Here is a 16,822-nt window from a genome sequence, read left to right as displayed (position 1 = left end):
CACCCTCAAGAGTCTACATGCTGGGAGTTAGCCCCCAATTGGCCTAATGAAGTCACTTGTCCACCTTGGCTTGTGCAGGCATAGGAAGGAAGAGAATCTAGCTCCTCAGCTTCCCTAGTGGGGGCTAGTATCTATGACACACCATAGCCTTACATGTACTTCTTTCGGGTATACTAGGCAGTGAAGGACCTGGAATGTGGACAACCAGAAAAATAAAAAAATGTCCACAAGAGTCTTCCCTCTTCACTCAGCTGTTCTTGCTCAGGACGAAACCCAGACATTAAAAGTGTATGTTGTGTAAGATGTGCGATGTTGTGGGTACACACAGAGACTGCTCTGGCCAAGGGTAGTGATCCATCATGGGCCAGGCCTGCACTGTGCCATGCTCTTCCCCCCATAGTTTCCATCCTCCTCTACTGGACATTACTAAATATGCACCATGCCAGGTCACTCTAGCTGGGCATGTAGATGTACCTTGGAAAGATGGCCTTTCCATTTTCCTTTGGTTAGTAAGGACAACAGTGTCCTTGGGCAGGGAATAGAACTGGACATATGTGGTTTTATTATCTGAACTGATACAAACATTGGTTAATCTGAAAATTAGACTCCAATTTACAAACATCCTACTGTCCTATCATTCCTGAGCCTAGAACCGTCACCTCTTGCTCTAAATTCCTAGGGCCCATGTATTCCCTATCAGAAAACTGAGGATGTTGCTTTATACTATTACTTTATGAATGTTAGTCTTATTCACTTTTCTTTCCAGCATTTGAAGAGATCCTGAAACACAATCTTCTTCCAAAAACTGATTTTCAAAGCGACATGTTGGGATAAGATCCAGGCCAGTCTTCTGAGTGATGCCACTTCTCAATATATGGCAACACAGGATCATCACCTGTGATTCCAGTGTCCCCTCAATCTGCACACTTGCTGCTGTCTCCCATTAGTCTGAAAATGGAATTTCTTGATTCTGTCTTCGATCTCCACCACTCAATTCTTTTTGATCCTAAATTTGTTGTCCTGCAATTGCTTGTGCTAGTCCAGGTTTTTCTGCTTGATGTGTTTTGAGGTTTATTGGTGTCGGTGTACCGTAGCTAAGATGGTATGATCCCACAAAATTGGAACCCAGACTCTTTGTTCAGTATCCAGCTCAGAGCGCAGATGACTTCTGGGTGTGAGTAGGTGTTGATGGTGATGACGATTTGCAGATAAACAGAGAAAGTCTATAGCTCTAGCGGGATCTGAATTAAACAGCTTTTATCGCCTCGCAGAGGATGCAGACCACTTATGTCTCTTGTCAAAAACCAGTGTTCCGATATCTGTCACCCCATTCCTGAATACTATGTTTCACACCAGCTAAATCTCTAGGTATTGGGAATACAATTTCCTGCTTCATGCTGGGCTCTGTCTAAAGGTTACTATTTGCTTCTGTTGACTGAGTTTTTGTAATAAGTTAAAGGATTTTTGTATGTGAGGTTTATTGAGCACTTGGGCTGTGTGGGGAAAACAGGTGTAAATTTTCAGCTATTAACCTAGTTACTTCTTGTGCCACTGAAATATTCTATTGAAGGTGCCAGCTGGGGTTAGCCACCACACCAGCAAAGGCAGCAAGGGCATCCACAGACACGAGAAATATCTGTCACGTTAAATACTCCATACCATGCACCCATTAACCTCCTGATACAGCAGGACCAACGGAATAGGATTTGGAAAGGTGCTTAATATTTAAAGAATCTCATCCTGTGATACTGACCAAGAGTTACAGGTGGATACTGAGGTGGAAAGGCTACACGAAGTTTGCATCAGTGTGTAAAACGACAAATATGAGCTCCTTTCTTCAGATTTACATTGCACCGATTTTAAAGAGCCTTAGTTGTCAGGTACAATATTCAATACTCAATTATGTTTCCATATTTAGGAGGTTCAAACATGTTATAAGACTCCCAGGGCCCTGTTTCTACCTCAGGCACTCAGGCTTAGCCTATGACCTTGGCAGAGCCATTCAGATTGCCATGAGCCCCTCTGTTTTCCATCTTGTTAAGTGGAAAGAATAATACTATGCACTTACTTTATGACACTGTGGTAAGGCTGAACCAGGCATTGTTTGCAAGGAACTTCCCCGCTCAGAGCAAAGCACTAGAGAGGCACAGTCCTCTACCTCAGACCTGCACTGCACTCTTGAAAGATTGTTTTCCTTCTACCTTGCTATTGTCCAGTTTAGGAATGGAAAGAACATTGGGCTAGATAATAATAACAGCAATTCTAGTTGCTATCATAACTGTTGTGATGTTAGTGTATAGAGAGTGAGGGCTTGAATTTCTATTTCTAATTATGCTTCCTTATTTTACCATACTTCTATTTTTTACATTTTGATGCTTTGATATCTGGGGGGATATGACCCTGGGGGAACTCCCCTTCCAGAGCCAACCAGTTCCTACACACAGTAAACTTTTCTTCCTCAACTGTACATTTCAAATGCAAACAACCAACCCAGAGCCACACCCAACCTCCTATATCAGACTTTTGGGGTCTGAGCTGCTATTCCCCTGCCTTCATTACTTCAGGACCAGGTTCCACATAACTAGGGACAGCCCCTATGGCCCAGAGACCACTGAAATTAACCATTGGTCTACCAAACTAGTTCCTTTTTCCCCAAGTTTCCAATTTGGGGCTGATTCTACCTTAACTCCTTCCCTTCCCCACAATCTTGAATCTGAGAGACACTGATAATCCTTCTAATAAATGTCCTTTTTGCTTCCACTAGCCAGAGTTGGTTTCTACAATGAAGAATCTTGACATGATTACCGATTCTGGAATCTCCCACACATACCCTTCCAGAACCTTCCCCAGCCTCTCAAGAACCATTCCTCATAGCAGCTCTCCATGCCCCCCCTTCCACTTATTGGAAGGCTATTGGGACCTATGTCACAAAAACAGCATGCTAAGTTCTTCCCATGAATTTATTTGCCTTCCAATTCCTTTTCTGATATACTTAATGCCTGAGAGATTTCTCTGAAACTCTACCACCCGCTGCAAATATTCCAGCAACACAGAAGTCTGAGCTGAATGATCTGCATGCTGTAGGAGACACTCCAGAATCGGCAACCGGACAAAATGCAAACTTTTCAATACTTTAAATGCAATGCATTCTCATCATGTACCCAGGGCTATTTTATTTAGTTAGGTTTTCAGGGAATCTAACTTCTATTTGTCAGGTTTATGGTGTTGATGCTTCCCTCTCTCACTGAGGTGTTCAGAGTCTTAATTAGATAGAGAATGTGAAGTGCTTTGACAGCATCAGATGAAAAGTGCTAGAGAAATCCCTAGGGAGTTCCTTTTTTTTTTTTTTTTTTTGGCTCAAGAGACACAAGAAAATTAGAAAGCTTTAACAATTGAGCTAAGGTTTACAAGTAAACTTTTTGGTTTTTCTTGTGTGTCTTTGTGTGGCATGGTACAAAGTTTGAATTTGTTTTTAATCTCCTAACTGTAAATGAAAGAGCCATGTTGAAACCCCCTGTAGGACACATGAAATTGAAGTTCTCCATGATGGGTCTGTGGGATGTAAGCAATCAAACTATCGTCTGCAGACCTTGAATCTTTTCAGCAAAGGGGAAATCCTTCCCAGACTCGTGTATTTAGTTAACACTTCCAAAGGGAAATCTGGGATCCAAATCTTAGCAGAGTTTGCACCCCCTCCCCTAAAATACACATCTCCTGAGTGGATGGCGGGGGGGGGGGGGGGTCCCTTCCCTGAGATTGAGACATAATATTAATCTGTTTCTTAGGGTTTGAATTTGGGGTTCATTTAATCATGTCTCAGGAAGCCAAATCCTCTGTTTTGAGGCAGACAAATGATGGTGAACAGCAGTATGCATGAATCAAAAGCCTTTTCATTTCTAATGAAAGGATGTGGGTACAGGCAGGACTCTCCACTGAGCCAGACTCCACAAACAGGGACTCATGTACCACCCCGGGGAGGGAGGCAGATGCTGATCCTAGAGTTGTGTGCAAGTAGCAGACTGGTGTGTTTGACTGACTCCTCGAGGGTGAGACCAGAGGAGAGCGAGGAGAAACCCAGCAGGCCTGTAGCTCTGCTCCCCCAGAATCTGAGCCTGTGCAAGAGCCACCTTTCCAGGGAAGGTTTTTTAAATGTAAAACTCACCTAATCTCTCTTTACTCCCCAAATTGTTCACAACATATCCTTTTTCCATTTTATATCTCATAGAAAGGTTGGCTTTAAACAACAACCCAAAAATCTTTGTTTCCATATTTGAGAACAATTCCAAAGAACTCACCTAGGAGAACTGGAAAAATCTATGTGCAGTATATATATCTGGAAAGGACATGTTGGTTTCCTTTGAATATTCCTATGTATTTTCACAAGAAAAACAAATATTTGTTTGTTAATATGCAATAAAGTATCCTTTCAAATGAGTAAAGGAAAGACAGAGCTGGGACAACTGGCTATCCTTTTGGATAAAATAAATCTGGATCCCTAAAGGACTCTATACCAAAATAAATTCCAGATGGATCAAATATTTAAATATAGTTAATAATATATACTTGTACAAAAAATAAATCAGTGAATTTTGTTTATCATCTCTTATGGAAAAATCCTTTCTAGACATGACATAAGATTCAGAAATATAAAGGAAATGATTAGTAAATTTAACTACATAAAATGTTAAAATTCTTTATGACTAAAATGTCCTAATCTAAGTTAAAAGATAAGTGACAAACTGACAATTTTTAACAACTGTGACAAAAAATTCATGTCATGAATAAATCAAGATTTTTTAATAAACATATTTTAGAGAGAGGGAGAGAGAGAGAGAGAGAAGCCAATAAGAAAATCACTAAATAACCTGAACAAGCAGTTCACACAAAATAAAATAGCCCATAAATGCGGAAAGGTTGAAACTTAATCATAATTTTAAAAATACAAATTTGAAAAAAAATTGAGTTTCTCCCATTATCCTGACCAAGATAAAATATTTGCTAATTTTGGGTGTTACCAAGGATGTGAAAAAATGCACACTCACTCACTACCATCGAGTGTGGATTGGCATAATTTTTAAAAGGCAACTGGCTATGTCTAACAAACTTACACCTCTAGAAATTTATCCCACAGATATACAAATACAAACATAAATAAATATTTGCTGCAGCATTATTTGTAATAATTAAGATTCTGGCAATATCCTGTATATCTATTCAGTAGGGAATTGGTTAAGTAAATTATGGAAAATCTATACAGTAGACTGCAGCCATTATAACATTGAGGTAGATCTGTATGCACTACTATAAAAAGGTGTTCAGGATAGATAGTTAATTACACAAGGATAGTTGCAGAAATGTGTGAGTGTAGTATGATTTCACTTGTGAACAAAAATGTGCTTGAGATGCAGACTCACTGGACATTTCTGGAAAGAGACACAGAAAATTTCTAAGAGTCATTTTTCTCTACATAGTGGGAATTTCATTTTCATTTTTACTCTTTTGTACTTTTGAAATTTTTACCATGGACTTGCTTTACCTTTACAGCTTAAAATCTAGTTTAAAAATAGAGGCTCGCCTACTACTTACCATTAATGAAATCAAAAGTTTTACTCAACAAATATATACTAAGGGTAGACTATTTACCAGACTCTGAAGATACCAAGTTGCCTACAATGCAAGCCCTGCCCTCCAGGAGCTCACCTTATGTCTTGAGAGGTGGGGAGAGACAGGCATATAAATAAACCATTGCCCTCCTAGTTAAGTGCGGTAGAAAGACACCCATACTTCAGGATACCCAACACTTTCCCAAGCAGGACTCCGAAGAAGCCCACCCTGAGCTCACTCGCACAAACCACAGCCTTTCTTGTCATCTCAGACGCCAGAATAAAAACCCAACCAGGACACAGGGTCTTCACAGGACGCCCCTGGAATTGGAATAGAGCCATCCTCTGAAAGTCTTTTGTCAGTCCATCAATGAAACATTAACCTTTGGAACTCATCTGTCAGAAAGCCTGGGTCAAGGGATCTGGCCGGCTCTCAAACATGAGCCCACTCTCCACAGGAACTGCAGGTCTATTAAGCCTTACATACGGAGCAATTATGAGGAAGAGGGAAAGTGAACGCTTGAGGCTTTCATAATGGGCAGAGGGGTCTCGGCTATGGCTGTGTAACAAGTATTATTGGCAAAGCTTCGTTGCCCCTCCCTCCAAACCCCGCTTTAATGCTAACATCCGGCTTGTCAAAAGAGCTTGTTTGATAGCTGTAAGGAGAGCTCAGAGGTAGAGTGATTTCCCAGCTCTCCACACTTCCAAATGGCAGGACTCCAAAGTCTGCATTCTTCCCACACAGCCCTGCTGTCAGAAGAAGAAAATCGAGGTCAAGAAACAATCCAGCATATAAAGATGAACCGGGCCCTTCAGAGCTCTGGGCCCCACGTGGCCCTTCCACCTGCAGCTCCTAGTGAGCACACACTTTGCTGTGAAGATCAGCAAATGGGACTAATGAGGTGGTATAGTGTGATCCCGCTGGGAATATGGACTTGTGCAGAGATCCTAATCAAAAGATTTCACAAACTCGGGCAGAAATTAAAGATGAGGCAAGTTCCGCTAGGTTGGGCAGGGGAAGATGTCATCACCCCTCATCAGCAGCCCCAAGCGAGTACAACTTTCATGAACAACTTTGGCCTCTTTCCTTCATACTGTGTATTATCTCAACAGGCCTCCAGAGGGGCTCCCTGTACATGAACAGCATGAAATAGCCCCACCATTTTCACAACCACTACTCAGAGAACCAGACAGAAATATTGTGTGGTGGGAAGGGATAACAGAGAAGTTCCCACCACTTTCCACTGGCAACAAAAGCCCCCTGACAGGCGAGAACTCTCCAGAGGACTGGAGAGAAAGAGTCAGAGGCCTGGTCTTTTGGACCAATGTGGCCAGACCTTAGAGAAATCACAACCTCTCTGGACACAGTTGCCTTGTCTGGAAAATACTGCCTGCCTCACAAACTATCAGGGTAAGTAGAGACATTAGTGTGTGAGCTTCATAAATGTAATGTCATATTAGCACGTACCCCTTGTCAGGTAGCTGACATGTATGTTTCCTATCTCTGGGATATCATCCCCTCATAGTCAAGAAGCAGAGAAATGCAGAATATCTGTGCAATAGGTGCTCAAACTTCATGTACATTTTCGGGACACCTGGGTGGTTCAGCTGGTTAAGCACGCAACTCTTGGTTTCAGCTCAAGTCATGATCTCACAGTTTGTGAGATAGAGCCCTACATCAGGCTCTGTGCTGACAGCAGGGAGACTGCTTGGGATTCTCTCCCTCTCTCTCTCTGCCCTTCCCCCACTTGCGTGCACGAGCACTCTCTCTCTTTCTCTCTCTCCCAAAAAAAAAAAAAATTCCTATACATTTTCAACTTCAGGGGAGGCTCAGCAGATAATAAAAAAAGGGACTTACTTCACATTTGTCCTTCCAAAGAGATTAAATAAATTTCACAAATACTATTTTATTTCTTCACAGAAAATACCAAGGAAAGGGGAAAGAGGAGTGTGGGTGTGATGGGACACTGTAATGATAATATTAATAGTATAATAGTGTGTTGGTCTACTGCTTGGTGCCCAGTTTCCTCACTGGTAACAGTTCCTACTTCATAGGCCACTGGAAGCAGGTAGTTCATGCTGAGTACCCAGGAACCCCTGGATAGCTGTTCTGTTGTCCACAGCCCCATTCTGTGCTGGAGAAAATGAGGCAGAGATGATAACTTCCTTTTTCAGGAACCAGAAAGTGAAGTGCATTCCAGAGAAAGACTGATCCCCAGTCTGTGGCTTTCTCAAACCTGCCCCTTTGTTTTGTTTTCTACAATACAAGGACAAAACTCCTTACTGGCCTCCCTGCCTCCTTGTCCTGCTCCAATCCTTCATTACTGTTTTTTATCCTGTCTTTCTAATTCCCAAGGGTCAGGTCAAATCTTGCATTCTCCAAAATGCCCTTCATTTCTACTCAACATTTATAAAAAACTTTTTTTAAATGTGTTTTTTTTTTAATTTTGAGAGAGAGGCTAGAAAGAGAGGGAGAGAGAATCCCAAGCAGGCTCCTTGCTGTCAGCACCAAGCCTGACACAGGGCTTGATCTCACAAACCGTGAGATCATGACCTGAGCCTAAATCAAGAGTCCACACTTAGCCTACTTAGCCACCCAGGTGCACCCCCCCCCCCACTCGGATTTATAAACTCAGTTTGGGCCCCTCCCCCAGGCCTCTTATACTCCCAGGCTCTACCCATTCACAAGCCCCTCCCATTCTTGGGATTTCCACCCCCCACTCATAGGCCCTTCCCACTATGGGATTCTATGTGAGTAGCTACTCTTCTTTTACCATTCTGAACTAAGATGGCTACAAATTTTACCTTAATTTTACACAAAATTTTGGAGACTAGGTTGTAATATTTAACATGATTTTATTCCAGGCTCAGAGATAGGAGAAAAAAAATTATATTCAAGGAAGGACTTGTAACTCCTAGATTTGGCTGTTTTGAGGACTCCAAGATTGGCCTTTCTCAGAAACCCCCCATAGGGGGCGCTGTCTCCCTAGGCAGGTCATCTTCCTATACCCTCTAGAGTGTTCACAATACATCTAGGCTAGTCCATGACCAGGTCCAGAAATCAGAACCAAAGGGGCCCCAATCTAAGGCCTACCATCCTGCTACTGCCCAGGACAAATGATAATAGGAATGTTGGAACTGTTTACTCTCTCAAAGAGAAACCCATCACTGCCCAACTGGATGGGCTTGACCTCCAGTCACAACAGAAAGACTGCTCCATATCCAAGTCTGAGTTGTATCAAAGGTACAGTCCAGGGTGTACTCCCCCATTTTGGTCTTGCTCTTTTCTTACAGCCATGCTCCAGTGCAAGGTGAAGACCACTCTTGCTGTCTTTTCCTGCCCTCCTCCAGTCTTCATACCAACAAAAAAACAAGTGACAATCTTTACCCATAGTTCACTCTAAATCAATACACAAGAAAGCAAGCATTTCTCTAAAAGAAATAGAGTCTTCAGAGATGCAAGAAGCCAACAAAATAAACATTCACAGTTAAGTTCCTTTGAGTCACAGCCTCTCAGACACATCTTCTGATTATAGTGTGCGTCACATTTACCTAATAAAATTGTATATTTGAGTCCTTTCCATAACAAAGAAAAGAATGCTTCAAAAGATCCTCCAGTCTTTATTTCATTCAAGAGAGAAAATTGCTTAGAGTTTGAAATGCAGGTTTATCAGCTTTCATCACTCCCCTCTAGGTCCTGAGAATCTTAGGACCAGGCTTTCACCAAGATTCAGACTCTTGCCAGCCTTCTCTGATGAAAGGAAGGAAACACAGAGCTCAGGAATGGCTACTCACACCTGACATTACTGAAGAATATCGAATTTATTCCCCAACACCATTTCCTTTTCATTGTCTTTTCCCTCTGCAGTGATAATGGAACTTTGCCACAAGCCCACACCCATCCTCTTCAGCTGGGACTTCCTATCTCACCCTACTTGAGAGCCCAAGAAGTGAGCTCAGCCTTGAGGTTTCCAGACAGCAGGAAGGGCAGTCTCCCTACCCCTGAAAGCAAATGTCTTATAGAAATGTCCAATCTCTCGCTACGGGAAGTTCTTTTTTTGACACAAATTATATAGAAGAAGGAGGGGAAGGCCCTGAAAAACAAATGAACAACTTTTTAAAAAGCTTTCAGAATCAAATGTAAAATTCATTAAGAAAAGTAATGGAAATTTTATGGCTGATGCACAGATAAATTCATTGCTGCCTCTTAATTCATCAAGCCTACATACAAGAGTGTATACCAAATTAATTGGAACTAACAGCCTCTCAGAAACTCTAACCAGCTGCACACTCAGGGTAAACTAGTCGGAACAAAATAAAGAACTCCTCCTCCTCCTTCTCACAAGCCTTGATTGAATTAGAGGCTAAGTTTTCTAAACTCTAAAAATGTCAAGCAACTTTGTTCTTCCATGACTGCCAAGCCATTATCTGCTGTTCAGGACCAACCTGGGTCACAACTAGATACAAATGGGGTTTTCTTGAATATTAAGAATTTCAATTCTGGGGCACCTGTATAGCTAAATTGATTAAGCATCGGACTTCAGCTCAGGTCATGATTTCATGGCTTGTGGGTTCGAGCCCCATGTCAGGCTCTGTGCTGACAGCTCAGAGCCTGCAGCTTGCTTCAGATTCTGTGTCTCCGGCTCTATCTGCCCCTCCCCACTCACACTCTGTCTCTCTCTCTCTCAAAAATAAACAAACATTCAAAAAAATTTTTTTAAAGAATCTTAATTCTGGGTGGCTCAGTCAGTTAAGCATCTAACTCTTGATTTGGGCTCAGGTCATGATCACACAGTTGGTGAGATGGAGCCCCGCATCAGGCTCTGCACTGACAGCACAGAGCCTCCTTGGGATCCTCTCTCTCCTCTATCTCTGCACCTCTCCCTGCTCATTCTCTCTCTCTCTCTCTCTCTCTCTCTCTCTCTCCCTCCCTCCCTCACTCTGTCTCAAAATAAGTAAATAAACATTAAAAAAGAAAAAAGAAGAAGAAGAAGAATCTCACCATAGCTATGAAGTCATGATCAAAAAGTTCTGGAAAAGAGAGATGTTCTAACACTGACCTTAAATGGTGTTCTCATCCAGGTGGAGTTGAATATGAATTATTTACTTCCCATTATTTTCTAGGATAGCTTGGAGAGAAGGCTTTTAATCCCTTTTTTAGGTTAACACTCTGGTTCTTAGACACGGTTTCCAAACAGGCTATCCAGTAGATACAACAAGAAAACCAAAGAGACTCTTTAAGTCATTTCAATTATTTGCTTAAAATAGAATGTGTAGGCCATGTCCCCTTGAAGATAAATCTGCACTATTCACCTTAATCTAAAATAAAGCCTTGTCAGACCATTGTAAATATTATTTTATTAGTAAATATTAATTATTCATTTTGACAATTTAACAATGTTAATTTTATGAATAACAAGTAACATTTATTGAGGGTTTAGGATATGCAAGGCAATGTGCTAAGCATTATATACGTATTATCTCATAGAACCATCACAACAACCTGATGAGATCTATACTACTACAATTCCCATTTCAAAAATGAGGAAACTGATATTCAGAGAAGTTAAGTAACTTATCCAAGGTCAGACAGCTAGCATGTCTGGTCCAACCTTAAGTTTGTTGTGAAAGCTCAACCATTAGTTAATGGCCTGATAAGTAAAAGGTAAAGGCAGAAGCCTTCAGGGCTTTGTCCTCAGAGACACCACAGAGAATTTGGGTGAGCCGACAGGAAAGTTTTATTTATTTATTTATTTATTTATTTATTTATTTATTTATTTTAAATTTTTTTTTCAACGTTTATTTATTTTTGGGACAGAGAGAGACAGAGCATGAACGGGGGAGGGCCAGAGAGAGAGGGAGACTCAGAATCGGAAACAGGCTCTAGGCTCTGAGCCATCAGCCCAGAGCCTGACGCGGGGCTCGAACTCACAGACCGCGAGATCGTGACCTGGCTGAAGTCGGACATTTAACCAACTGCGCCACCCAGGCGCCCCAGGAAAGTTTTATTTTAACAACCACAGATATAAGGTGGTTTTAGTCAAAAAGGTGTTAAGGCTGGATTTTGATCCTTCTGTTTAGGATGCCAAATCCAAACTCAGAGGCTTTCAAACTCCTACAGAAGATGCCCTGAGATTCACCCACATGGAGAGAGGAGAAAACTTCCACATGATTCTACAAATTACTCATTTGGAGTTACATAGCTAAGAAAGAAGAGATAATCTGGAAACAAACAACTCCTCACTTACAGTTATTAGAAGTGCTGGCCAGTTACTGTAAGAGGGAAGTCTTCTGAGAAAAACAACTCCCTAATTTGAGTTACCTATTCTTTTTATCTCTTCCACACCACTGGGAGATCTTAGACAACTTCTAGAAGGCATCTTTAGGATAGCAACAGCCTGAGTCAGTATTGTCCATGGACTGGGGCAGCCTAATAAAGTCTGAGGGGTCTTCTCATAAAGGGACAAAAAAGAACAACCCCTAAATGGCAAGTTATTTTTCCTTGCAAGGTGTTATCACAATTTATCAATATGATAAACATTTGCTGGTTGCCTTCTGTATACCAGACTCAAAGTAAGATCTGAAGACCCAAAAATGAGTAATCATAAGCGATTTCCCCTTTCCCCTTTAATGAAGAGAGTGGCGATTCAAATAAAAAATTACAGTCATTTTAAATAAGGAGCTTTGGGGCTGGAACACAAAGGTAAATGCTTTGATCAGTCTACACCTTTTCAAAGATATATCTAATTAGGTCTCTGGAGAACTGATAACTTCAGACTTGCAGCATTTTGTGTATATGGTTGTTTTAACTGTGTTTTGGGATGACTGCTTAATTAGCCACTTGTAGGAGGTAGTGAGGAAGCAAATACATATGGAATTTGTTTCAGTGGTGGTTTTGGCAAAATCTCTATATCAGATAGAAAGTCATTTTTCTGTGAGTACAAGAAAATCTAATTAATAGCAGCTTAAACGTATAAGGTACTTGTCTCACCTAGCAAGAAGTCTGTAAGTACTTTCAGTGCTGGCAAAGTGGCCCAAAATTGCTACCAGATACTGAATCCTCTTTTTCTCTGCCATCCTTACCATGTTAACCTTCATTCTCATGCCAGTTGCCTCCTGATTGCCAGTGGCTGCCACATTGCCAGCCATCATGTTTGAGTTCCAGAGAGGAATAAGGAAGAAGGAAAAGAAGAGACAGCAGATTTTGGCTTCTATCTCATTGCCCAACACTATCATATGGCCCCTGCTGACTTCAAGGCAGACCAGAAAATCCATTTTTCTTTGTTTTTTTGTTTTTGTTTTAACAGCCTTTCTAACAGAGACAGAAAAGGGAGAAAGAGGTTGGAAATGAAAGGTTAGTCAATAAAGACTATCTGTTACTCCTCTCACCTATACAGAGAGGCCTAGACCAGTTTTTAGGGTTCCTAGATGTTTTAAAAGGAAGAAATGCAAAAAAAAGGCAGTTTCAAAAAATGTCGTATTGTTGCAATGTATATATCATGCATTTCTAACAAATGGGCTTTCTTGATGCACTAACTATAGGTAGAACCTCATTTGCCAGTACCAACCTTTGAGAGGCCAGGCCAAATGGTGTTCCTACCTTCCCATTGCTCCCCCACACCTCCATGGTAAGTGTTGGTCATGGGCTCCATCAGCAATGATGATGGGAAAGGCCTGGAGGCCCTCTCAATGAGTGTTCTCAAGAGAAATTTATCATGACCGTCTTCCACATAAACCAGAAGAAGGGAATCTGGAATCAAAAGGAGAGAGAAAGCTCCTGAAAAGAATCTCTGTAAATCATAAAGGGATATCACTTAATAATGTTCACAAAATAAGAAAAGAGAAACCTACAATATGTATGACTTATGTGTTATTTTGAAGGAAATCACAGATTTTTGCTTTACACCATTCCTAAATGAGTGCTTCCCTTTTTTTTTAAGTTTATTTATTTATTATTTGAAAGAGAGAAAGAGCACAAGATCATGAATGGCAGAGGGGGTGGCGCAGAGAGAGAGAGAGAGAGAGGGAGGATCCCAAGCACGCTCTGCGCTGAAGTGGAGCTCAATCCCACAACCATGAGATCGTGACTTAGGCTGAAACCAAGAGTTAGACACTTAGCGGACTGAACCACCCAGGCGTCCCAAATGAGTATCCTTCTTACATTCATCCAAAACTCCATGTCCAGGTACAGTATCCATGAGCCACATGTGGCTGTTGAGCACTTAAAATGTGGCTGGTCCAAATTGACATGCACTGTAATTATTAAATGCATACTAGATTTCAAAGACTTTGTAAGAAAAAAAGAATGTTAAGATATCTCATTCATAACTTTTATGTTGAATACATGTTGGAACAATAATATTTTGGACATAGGAAATCAAGTAAAACATATTACTAAAGTTAAGCTCATCTGTTATTTTTTTAACGTAGCTACTAGAAAATGTAAAGTTACATATGTGGTTCATACCTGTGGCTGATATGATATTTCTATTGTACTGAGCTGGTCTAGAAGGATGATACCTTACAAGCGCCTATCTGTAACAGGTGCTGTGGTGCCCCGCCCATGTGCCACTGGCCCATTTCTGAGTTCACCAGCAGCCTCAAGGACCATTACATGCATGCCAACAGCTTCCCCATGCCCTCCGTAAGGCAGGATCTCTCTGCTTCTCTGCCTGAAGGCCTTTACTAGTGCCTTAGGAACTTGCTCAGGGCAGCCCATGATTTAATGCTCCCAGGAGCAACTTCCAATCAATAGAGGATGAATAAATGCCCCATCTTCAGCAGGCCTTCGGCAGGACAATTTTTTTTAATTTACTATTGAAGTATAGTTGATATACAGTGTTATATTAGTTTCAGGTGTACAACATAGTGGTTTGACAATTCTACACATTAGTCAATGCTCACCACGGTAAATGTTGTCGCTATCCGTCACCATACAACATTATTGCAATATTATTGACTATATTCCCTCTGCTGTACTTTTAATCTCCATGACTTATTTATTTTGTAACTGGGAGTTTGTACCTCTTAATCTCCACCTACCCTTTGACAACCACCAATTTTTTCTCTGTATTTAAGGATCTATTTGGTTTTTTATTTGTTTTTTAGAGTCCACATATAAGTTAAATAGATTGATATTTGTCTTTATCTGACTCATTTCACTCAGCATAATACCTTCTAGGTCCATCTATGTTATCACAAATGGCAAGATTTCTTTCTTCTTTTATAGCTAAATGATATTCCATTGTGTATATGTATATGTCTTCATTATCCATTCATCTATCAATGGATACTTGGGTTTCTTCCATATCTTGGCTACTGAAAATAATGCTGCAATAAACAGGGGTGCATATATCTTTTTTAAAAAAACTGATGTTTTCATTTTCAGCTTTGAAGTGTGTTCTACAAGGCCTCTCAGAGGGCCCCCAAACAGAGCTGAGCCCCAGTTGCCCACAGCAAAAGCTTATTCATTAATATAGATTTTATTGACTCTTGTCCCTTTCCAGCTTACCTTACTCATGCCTCCTGGAGTCACCTCACAAATGAACCCCCTGCCCCAGTGTTTTCCTCGCCTCTGCTTCAGGGGGCCCAAACTAGGAGAACAACTCAAACATTTTCACAGCCCCTCTTTATAGGGCCCATGCCAAGTATGCTTTGACTTTACAACTCATGCTGAAGTTTTTTTCCTGGGCTATTATCAGAGAAGATGTCTTTAATTACTATTGTTTTTCATCAATTCATTTAGGACTCTATTGTCAGTGGCCTTAAAAAAGGACAAAAAAGATCCTGTTCTAATTAAACGAATAGTGTATCATTTGAAAGAGTTTGCATATTTTTTCCTTTCCAAGTAATTTGTTTACATTTAAACTGTGCTTATGTAGTGTTGTCTTAATTATCAAGTCATTAAGGACATTGATGTGGTCCTTTAAACCATTTTGTTTTGCTTCGGGGCAGTGACAGTTTCTTATAGATAGAATCAAACTCCACAAGATTAGTAAACACTTTTCTCATCTGATCTGCAAAGAGGGGCACAACCAGTGGGGTTACAGGGTTGGTGGGGGACAGCCTCCATTCCCTGGGCTCTGCAAACAAGGATCAAACAGTAGGTATATCTATCAGGTATTCTGGGTGCCCTGACCTGCAACACAGCCCTCGCCCTCTGATCCCTATGCCTGCTCTAACAGTAATGGTACAGTTAAAAAAAGAAGAAGCAGAAGCAGAAGAAGAGGAGGAAGAGGAAGAAGAGGAAGAAGGAGAAGAAGAAGAAAGCTTTAGCCACCAAGGGATACAGATTTCAATCCTGTCTCCACCACCTGCTAGTATGACCTTCAAATCACTCATTCTTTCTGAGCCTCAGTTTCCCTATCTATTGTATGAGGGTGAGGGCTATTACAGAGTGAGCATGAGGAACATTTGACCCATGTTTATAACAGTCTCATGTTTAGATTTTTTTTATTTTAAATTTATTTACCTAAATTCAAGTTAGTGAACATACAGTGTAGTATCGGTTTCAGGAGTAGAACCCAAAGATTCATCACTTACATATAACACCCAGTGCTCATCCCAACAAGTGTCCTCCTTAATGCCCATCACTCATTTAACACTTCCTCCGACCCACACCCCCCCCCACTAACCCTCAGTTTGTTCTCTGTATTTAAGAATCTCTAATGGTTTGCCTCCCTCTCTCTTTTTATCTTATTTTTCCTTCTCTTATGTTCATTTGTTTTGTTTCTTAAATTCCACTTATGAGTGAAATCATATGATATTTATCTTTCTCTGACTGACTTATTTCACTTAGCATAATACACTCTAGTTCCATCCACATTGTTGCAAATGGCAAGATTTCATTCTTTTTGATTACCAAGTAGTATTCCATTATATGTATAAATCACATCTTCTTTATTCATTCATCTGCTTTTTACACAGTCTTCAAATAAAATCTGTGTATATACATGTGTTTAAATGCACACATAAATATACATATATATTAAGGTTTTTAAAAATCTACATTTTTATATACTTTTCTGGCATTTCTCTAGTTTTTGACACACTAGCAGCCTTAGATGTATCTTGGGCCTCTCTAGACCCAGACCATGAAGAGAATAAGAACTCCTATATGTCCAACAGTGGCTTTCATCAGGGCACAGTGAGAATTAGAAAACAGGACACTTGTTCCACACAACCTGCCCTTTCTTTCTTCCCTTTATTTCTTCTTGGCA

This window comes from Prionailurus bengalensis, chromosome B3 (assembly GCF_016509475.1).
Source record: "Prionailurus bengalensis isolate Pbe53 chromosome B3, Fcat_Pben_1.1_paternal_pri, whole genome shotgun sequence".
Classification (NCBI taxonomy): Eukaryota; Metazoa; Chordata; class Mammalia; order Carnivora; family Felidae; genus Prionailurus; species Prionailurus bengalensis.
Note: the sequence above shows the minus strand (reverse complement) of the source record.